This window comes from Bos grunniens, chromosome 29 (assembly GCF_055505025.1).
Source record: "Bos grunniens cultivar Pamir isolate PY7600 chromosome 29, Bosgru_T2T1.0, whole genome shotgun sequence".
NCBI classification, from domain to species: domain Eukaryota; kingdom Metazoa; phylum Chordata; class Mammalia; order Artiodactyla; family Bovidae; genus Bos; species Bos grunniens.
Genome location: NC_141193.1, coordinates 14,855,096 through 14,864,194, shown reverse-complemented (window position 1 = coordinate 14,864,194; position 9,099 = coordinate 14,855,096).

Below are 9,099 nucleotides of genomic sequence, written 5' to 3'. Positions count from 1 at the left end.
GGGACTCAGCCAGGCATATACATGTTTCCATTCTCCCCCAAGATCCCCTGCCATCCAGGCTGCCACAAAGCATTGAGCAGAGTTCCAGGTGCTAGACAGTAGGTCCTTGTTGGTTATCCATTTTGAATATACCATCCCAAACTCCCTAAGTATCCCTCCCTCAAGACAACCATAAGTTTGTTCTCTACGTCTGTGAATCTCTTTGTTTTGGAAGTAAGTACATTTGTATAATTTCTTTTTAGATTCTATGTATAAGGGATGTTATATGATCTCTCCTCTGACTTACTTCACTCAGTGTGAACTCTCTAGATCCATCCATGTTGCTGCAAATGGCAGTATTTCATCCTTTTTAATGGTTGAGTAACAATCCATCATTGTATAGGTGAGTCTTGATTTCATAATATTTTACCATGGAATTCTAATTTAGTGTGTGCATACTAGCCAGCGACAGGCGATACAACCCTGGTTGTCTCAAAAGATCTGTAAAGCTGGTCCTTCCAAGGTGAGCAATAGCTAAGGCCATGATGATGGGTTACTCACCGCATGGTGCCTTGTCTGGTCTGCAACCCATCTCCCAAAAAGGAGCGAGACCTAGAGAGACCTGCTGGAAACAGCTCAAGTCTTTAGTAGCCTCCATCATGTACATGTACATCATGTATATCCAAGATGTAGCGAGTGATTTAAAAGCTGATTTCAACTGTTTCTGGACTGCTGTATGCAGAATTCTTTTTATCTCAAAATAGTACAGACATCATCAAAAGTCTCTGTAGGGCAGGCCACCAGGAACTGTTTGGAATGCTGCTGACTGTGCTTTTAAGGAGGTGTGCCAGAAAACGTGATCAGTAACGCTTCTCATAACAAGTCAGTAAAGACAGAGCCACATAAAGGCACCTCTGGAATTTAGATATCAGGTCCCTTTTGAGAATAAAACTACTGAGAGTTATATACTTATTTAATGTAGCCATTTGCAGAAGGAATAGTGCTGTAGGTGAAAACATTGGAATCAACTCATTTCCAATAAATGAAGAGTAAAATATTTGGTGGCATTTCAGGGTATGTGTATGGATCCCAACAAACTGTGGAAAATTCCTCAAGAGATGGGAATACCATATCACCTTACATGCTACCTGAGAAATCTGTATGCAGGTCAAGAAGCAACAGTTAGAACTGGACATGGAACAACAGACTGGTACCAAATTGGGAAAGGAGTATGTCAAGGCTGTATATCATCACCCTGCTTTTTTAACTTATATGCAGAGTACATCATGTGAAATGCCAGGCTGGATGAAGTACAAGCTGGAATCAAGATTGCCGGGAGAAACATCAGTAACCTCAGATATGGAGATAACACCACCCTTATGGCAGAAAGCAAAGAACTAAAGAATTTCTTTTTTTTTTTTTCTAAAGAATTTCTTGATGAAAGTGAAAGAAGAGAGTGAAAGAGTTGGCTTAATACTCAACATTCAGAAAGCTAAGATCGTGGCATCCAGTCCCATCACTTCATGGCAAATGGATGGGGAAACAGTGGAAACAATGACAGACTTTATTTTTGGGGGCCCCAAAATCACTGCAGATGGTGACCACAGCCATGAAATTAAAAGATGCTTGCTCCTTGGAAGACAAGCTATGACCAACCTAGACAGCATATTAAAAAGCAGAGATATTACTTTGCCGGCAAAGGTCCATATAGTCAAAGCTGTGGTTTTTCCAGTAGTCATGTATGGATGTGAGAGTTGGACCATAAAGAAAGCTGAGCGCCGAAGAATTAATGCTTTTGAACTGTGGTGTTGAAGAAGACTCTTGAGAGTCCCTTGGACTGCAAGGAGATCAAACCAGTCAATCCTAAAGGAGATCATTCCTGGGTGTTCATTGGAAGGACTGATGCTGAAGCTGAAACTCCAATACTTTGGCCACCTGATGCAAAGAACTCACTCATTGGAAAAGACCCTGGTGCTGGGAAAGATTGAAGGCAGGAGGAGAAGAGACGCCAGAGGATGAGATGGTTGGATGGCATCACTGACTTGATGGACATGAGTTTGAGTAAGCTCTGGAACTTGGTGATGGACAGGGAAGCTTGGCATGCTGCAGTGCATGGGGTCACAAAGAGCTGGACATGACTGAGTGACTGAACTGAACTGAATGTACATATATATATATACATTTATATGTATATTCTTTTTCATATTCTTTTCCATTATGGGTTATCTTGAATATAGTTCCCTGTCCTCTACAGTAGAACCTTGCCATTTATCCATCCTGTATATCATAGTTTCAATCTGTTAATCCCAAACTCCTGCGCCTTCCCTCTCCCACCACCCTCCCCCTTGACAACCACATGTTTATTCTCTATGTCTGCGAGTCTGTTTCTGTTTCGAAGACAGGTTCGTCTGCGTCATATTTTAGATTCCACATGTAAGTGATATCATATAGTATTTGTAAAAGACTACATATTCGATGATTCCATCTATTATAATACAGGAAATATCTAGAAAAGACAAATCTACAGATACCAAGTGAAGCAATGGTTGCCTGAGGCTGGGAGGAGGTGGAGGACAGGAAACAGGGAATGACTGCTGATAAGTACAGTAAGGGATTCTTCTGGGTGCAATGAAAGTGAAAGTGAAGTCGCTCAGTCGTGTCCGACTCGTTGCGACCCTGTGGTCTGTAGCCCACCAGGCTCCTCCGTCCATGGGATTCTCCAGGCAAGAATACTGGAGTGGGTTGCCATTTCCTTCTCCAGGGGAATCTTCCCTACCCAGGGATCGAACCCTGGTCTCCCGCATTGCAAGCAGATGCTTTAACCTCTGAGCCACCAGGGAAGCTCCAGGTGCAATGAAAGTGCTCTAAAATTGATTATCGTTACAGTTGCGTGATTCTGTGACTATTCTAAGAACCATTCAATTGTGCACCTTAAAAGCGTGGATTCTATGATGTGTGAACTACATCTCAAAGCTTTTATATAAAAAACAGGACAAAACAAAAACAAACAAAAAACCAGAAATAGACAGTGGGGTCGCATAAACTCTCTCTTACGCTGTGAGCCTCTGCCAGAGAAGCTGGCCAGGCTCACTCCCAGGCCTTTCCTAATTGAAACAACAAGCAAACATTGTCAGTATAAGAGAAAGAAAAGAACACTGTACATAGCTTGTTCCACATGTTGCCTTCAACTCAAAGGTTTCCAGGTGATTTAAAGCTGAGGGGTTTCATAGACTGCTTCATCAACATCTATTCAATGATGCACAGAATAACCCATAGAGAATCAAAATAATGATCCTGGAAGGACAGTTGGGAAGAAGGAAAGGTCAAATTTGTAGCTGACTTGGCAGAAAGATCCAACCTAAACTCAATGTTGAGAAATGAAGTAACTGACATTGTCTATATCCTACCCAGTATACTTCCCCCAATTCTCCCTTCATATTTGATTTTCATTCCATTATCACCCCTCCCCCATCTCCCTCTGACCCGGTTCCTGGGAGGTGCCCGTTGACTTCAGACGTCCAGCAGGGGACTTGTGTGGTGGTCCAGTGGTTGGGACTTCACCTTCTAGTGCAGGGGGTGCCAGTTCGGTCCCTGGTCAGGGAACTAGGATCCCACATTTCTCACAGCGAAATAAAAGAACCCCCCAAACATAAAAAAAACAGAAGCAACATTGTAACAAATTCGATAAAGACTTCAGAAAAAAAATCTGCTGTGTGTGTGCTTAGTCATGTCTGACTCTCTGCAGGCCCATGAACTATATATAGCCTGCCAGGCTCCTCTGTCCATGGAATTTTCCAGGGAAGAATACTGGAGTGGGTTACCATTTTCTACTCCAAGGGATCTTACCAACCCAGGGATTGAACCCACGTCTCTTGCATCGCCTGCATTGCCAGGTGGATTCTTTATCACTGGCACCAAGATACTCAGCACATCTTATGCTGCCCTCCTTCCCACCTTACACTTCCAGTTTTTAAGTCAGGAGTGGGTATGTGACCTAAGTTGTCCAACCAGAGAATCTCAGGACTCTCATTTGGAAGCCTGGGTCAGAAGGTGTCTTTCTCCTGGACAATTTCCGAGAGTATGTAGGACAGGATCCAAAATGGTCGTGGATGCCTCACTGTTAGCCTGCGGATGAAGTTGCCAGACGAGGAGGACCAGGACAATCAGAGATGTGAGCCTCAGTTCTGACTGGAACCATGCCCTCTCTCCACATTTTCACCTCTAGATTTTTCCAGTTACATAAGCCTTAATTTAAACCATGTTGAGTAGACATTTCTATTATTTACAGCTGGAAACACAAAATTGAGATAATTCTAAAAAATTCTTAACTAACATCTAAACTTAATATTTTTTAAGATGTTTAGAACAATGACTGGCAGGTAGTAAGTGCTATGTGTTATAGTTATTATTATTGAAAGTGTTAAAGTACAGAAATGGTAGGGACCTAACAGAAGCAGAAGACGTTAAGAAGAGGTGGCAAGAATACACAGAAGAACCGTACAAAAAAGATCTTCACAACCAAGATAGTCACGATGGTATGATCACTCACCTAGAGCCAGACATCCTGGCGTGTGAAGTCAAGTGGACCTTAGAAAGCATCACTACGAACAAAGCTAGTGGAGGTGATGGAATTCCAGTTGAGCTATTTCAAATCCTGAAAGATGATGCTATGCAAGTGCTGCACTCAATATGCCAGCAAATTTGGAAAACTCAGCAGTGGCCACAGGACTGGAAAAGGTCAGTTTTCATTCCAATCCCAAAGAAAGGCAATGCCAAAGAATGCTCAAACTACCGCACCATTGCACTCATCTCACACGCTAGTAAAATAATGCTCCAAATTCTCCAAGCCAGGCTTCAGCAATATGTGAACCGTGAACTTCCTGATGTTCAAGCTGGTTTTAGAAAAGGCAGAGGAACCAGAGATCAAATTGCCAACATCTGCTGGATCATGGAAAAAGCAAGAGAGTTCCAGAAAAACATCTATTTCTGCTTTATTGACTATGCCAAAGCCTTTGTATGGATCACAATAAACAGTGGAAAATTCTGAAAGAGATGGGAATACCAGACCACCTGACCTGCTTCTTGAGAAACCTATATGCAGGGCAGGAAGCAACAATTAGAACTGGACATGGAACAACAGACTGATTCCAAATAGGAAAAGGAGTATGTCAAGGCTGTATATTGTCACCCTGCTTATTTAACTTATATGCAGAGTACATCATGAGAAATGCTGGGCTGGAAGAAGCACAAGCTGGAATCAAGATTGCTGGGACAAATATCAATAACCTCAGATATGCAGATGACACCACCCTTATGGCAGAAAGTGAAGAGGAACTAAAGAGCCTCTTGATGAAAGTGAAAGAGGAGAGTGAAGTTGGCTTAAAGCTCAACATTCAGAAAACTAAGATCATGGCATCTGGTCCCCATCGCTACATGGGAAATAGATGGGGAAACAGTGGAAACAGTGTCAGACTTTATTTTTTTGAGCTCCAAAATCACTGCAGATGGTGACTGCAGCCATGAAATTAAAAGACGCTTACTCCTTGGAAGAAAAGTTATGACCAACCTAGATAGCATATTGAAAAGCAGAGACATTACTTTGCCAACAAAGGTCCGTCTAGTCAAGGCTATGGTTTTTCCTGTGGTCATGTATGGATGTGAGAGTTGGACTGTGAAGAAAGCTGAGCGCCGAAGAATTGATGCTTTTAAACTGTGGTGTTGGAGAAGACTCTTGAGAGTCCCTTGGACTGCAAGGAGATCCAACCAGTCCATTCTGAAGGAGATCAGCCCTGGGATTTCTTTGGAAGGAATGATGCTAAAGCTGAAACCCCAGTACTTTGGCCACCTCACGCAAAGAGTTGACTCATTGGAAAAGACTCTGATGCTGGGAGGGATTGCGGGCAGGAGGAAGAGGGGACAACAGAGGATGAGATGGCTGGATGGCATCACCGACTCGATGGACGTGAGTTTGAGTGAACTCCGGGAGATGGTGATTGACAGAGAGGCCTGGCGTGCTGCGATTCATGGGGTCGCAATGAGTCAGACACGACTGAGCAACTGAACTGAATATTATAAAACAAAGAAAATAATAATGACTAATCTATCTACTTAACAAAGCATTATTAATAAGACAATGGAAAACAAAAGAGAAGGGCATCATTCCTTTCACCGTTGTAAAAGTAATTATAGAGTGTTATCTATCCATATAGAACATTCAAAAAACACAGAAGTATGTTGAGAAGATTTAAAAAATCATTTATAATCTCACTCCCTAGAAAAAATATTTTGGTTTATTTTCTTCCAGTCTATTTTAAATATAAAATTGAAATCATTCCATATACACAACTTTTATATTCTCTGCCTTTAAAACCTTTACCTTATTTATATAAACTATATATATATATATATATTTATATATATATAAATTATATATAAAACCTTTACCTTGTATATTTATATACAACTTTTGTATTCTCTGCCTTTAAAACCTTTACCTTATTTCATAAGCATTTTCCCATCCTTTATTCTCATTTTGTATTATTTTCCTAGGATGGAGTCCTAGAAATGAAATAAATGGGACTTGCAGTGGGACTCTTTTGAACTTGAAGTGAGATAATGGATACGAGAGACATTTGAAAATTGAAAAGCACCATACAGATACGAGCTACTATGGTAATATCATTATCTCTTCCCCTAAGCTTGCTCCTCCTCCTGCATTCTGTTTTGCTGAATTTCAGGAGAATGGTAACCACCACCATAAACAGCCAGCCGCATTTACCTACTGTGTTTTATCAAGAACTTATCATGTACTATGCACTGAGCTAAACACATAAACACTTTATCCTTTATGCTATTTAGTCTTTGTAAGATTCTTGCTGAAAAGGTGAAAGTATCCTGTTTTGCCAAGAAAGTTCTCATCTTTGATGGAATTACATCATTTAAGCCCACACAACCAGAAATTATAGAGCAGGTATTCGAACCTTAAAGTTCATCTGGATCTAAAGTCCTGCTTTAACCGCTTGTTCTCTGCTATGAGGTCCTGCCTTTTCCCCAGTTGGCATTTCTTTTGTATTCCCCAGTCACTGAGTGGGGCACTTTCTGACCCGTGTCACTCTCCTCTGCACTTCTTTCTTTTCCTTTGTAAAGTTTTGTTGAATTCGTTACAACATTGCTTCTGTTTTATATTTCGGTGTTTTTGCCACAAGACATGTGGGATCTTAGATCCCTGGCCAGGTATCAAACCCACACCCCTTGAGCTGGAAGGCAAAATCTGAACCACTGGACCCCCAGGGAAGTCCCTCTTCTCTGCAGTTCTACATCTTCTAGCTTAGTTCAGCCTCTCATTGCATCTTCCATGGATGATTTCAACAGCCTCCTGGTCTGATGCATCCGTCATCTGTCCTCCTGCGGACAGAGAGATTTTTCTAAAGTGCAAATCTGACCATTATTTAATGCTTCCCCAGATCTGTCAAGATAAGGTTCAAAATCTTTAGTGAAGATCCTTATTTTTCATGATTCCACTTTTCCTGTTGCTCGCATGTGGGTCATGCCTTTTCACGTTTCCCTGTCCATACCCAGACCAGTGCCTTGGCTAGCCGTAGCTGCCTTCTTTGTCCAGGTGACGCCTGTCTTTTCAAACTCGGTAAAAACTCTTCCCATTTGGGACGTTTCCTGTGCTATCATCACACTTTTTCACATTGAACAAACAACCTTTATTTTTTAAGCAAATTGAGAACAAGAAGTATATCTTATTTCACTTTATATCCCAACTAAAGTATATGGTGTGGTGCAGGTGCTAAATAAAAATGTCTTCCAAATGAATTTTTATGTAACTTTCCTCAGCAGGAAATGTCAGGGCTTGCTTATTAATGAAATGTACACTGTCCATAAAAACATTATGCTCTACGTAGCATGTGAAGTATTGTGCTTGGTTTTGAAATTTACATTTTTATTATTTATTTAGACTGTGCTGGGTTGCGGTATGTGGGATCTAGTTCCCTGACCAGGCATGGAACCCAGGCCCCCTGCACTGGGAGCTCGGAGTCTTAGCCACTGGGCCACTAGAGAAGTCCCTGGAGTCTAGGTTTTTAGAGGCCGATTAATAAATTGAAATTTATAAACAGGTGTAAAGAAGGAAAGAAGGTCTGATTAACAATGTTGCATGTAAAATGGTTACAGAAATGAATCTGTGTACATGAAGAAAAAGATTTCAATAATGGGGAGGGGAGGGCAAGATGGGATATAACAGTCATCTTCACATAAATAATGAAGATGACCTTGATAAAGACAAAATTTCTTTTTTTTTTTTTCAAAACTTCTAATCATAGAACTCTGAGCTTCTCCATACTACCATGATGGCTATTATAAAAAGGACCTCTGTACAGGGTAGAAAGATGCCCCAAATATCAACACATTCAAACTATGACTTGGGACTTCTCAAGCTGAGTAATTTCACATCCACTTTTCTGAAAAGCAAGTCCCATGTAGAAATCACCAACAATAAGAACTTTTAGCAGTTCTCAGCACTGAGGTTTTTATCATCATTTTATATTTTCCATACTGAAAGCAGGGGAAATCATTTTAAAAAGCACCGAACAAGAATGCTAGAAAATGTGGTGTCATTATGGACAGCTGAGAAAATAGCCGTTGCACAGAGGCAGAACAGCCCAGGTACAAGGAGGGAATGGGATGTGTCCTTTCAAATGAAGAATCAGGGACAACAAATAAAGGAAGGTAAACAGACAGAGCCGCATGCAATAACAACTCCTCCAAAAGTGATTTGCAGCCAGAGGCAGATTTTCTGCAGAGCTAACTAATCTCCAGGACCATTCTCTTGCCCTGGTCTCCTCCAAGACCTCAGTAGGGACTGTTAAGATTTCACGTTTGTTTGTACAATGACACCCAAGATTCACAACTTGTTTGCTTCAAGCCTATCAACCAGTTTACCAGCAAAACAAAATGTAGGCTATACATATCGTGTGTTTAAAGTTATTTTTCAAGCACTGTATTTCAGCCACACCTACACATCCAGATGGTAATCAGTTAAATCAATATTATCATTGAAAACAAAAGATATTTGCATGAAAACTCCAGTGCCAGATTCTTTCTTCTGTCTAGACC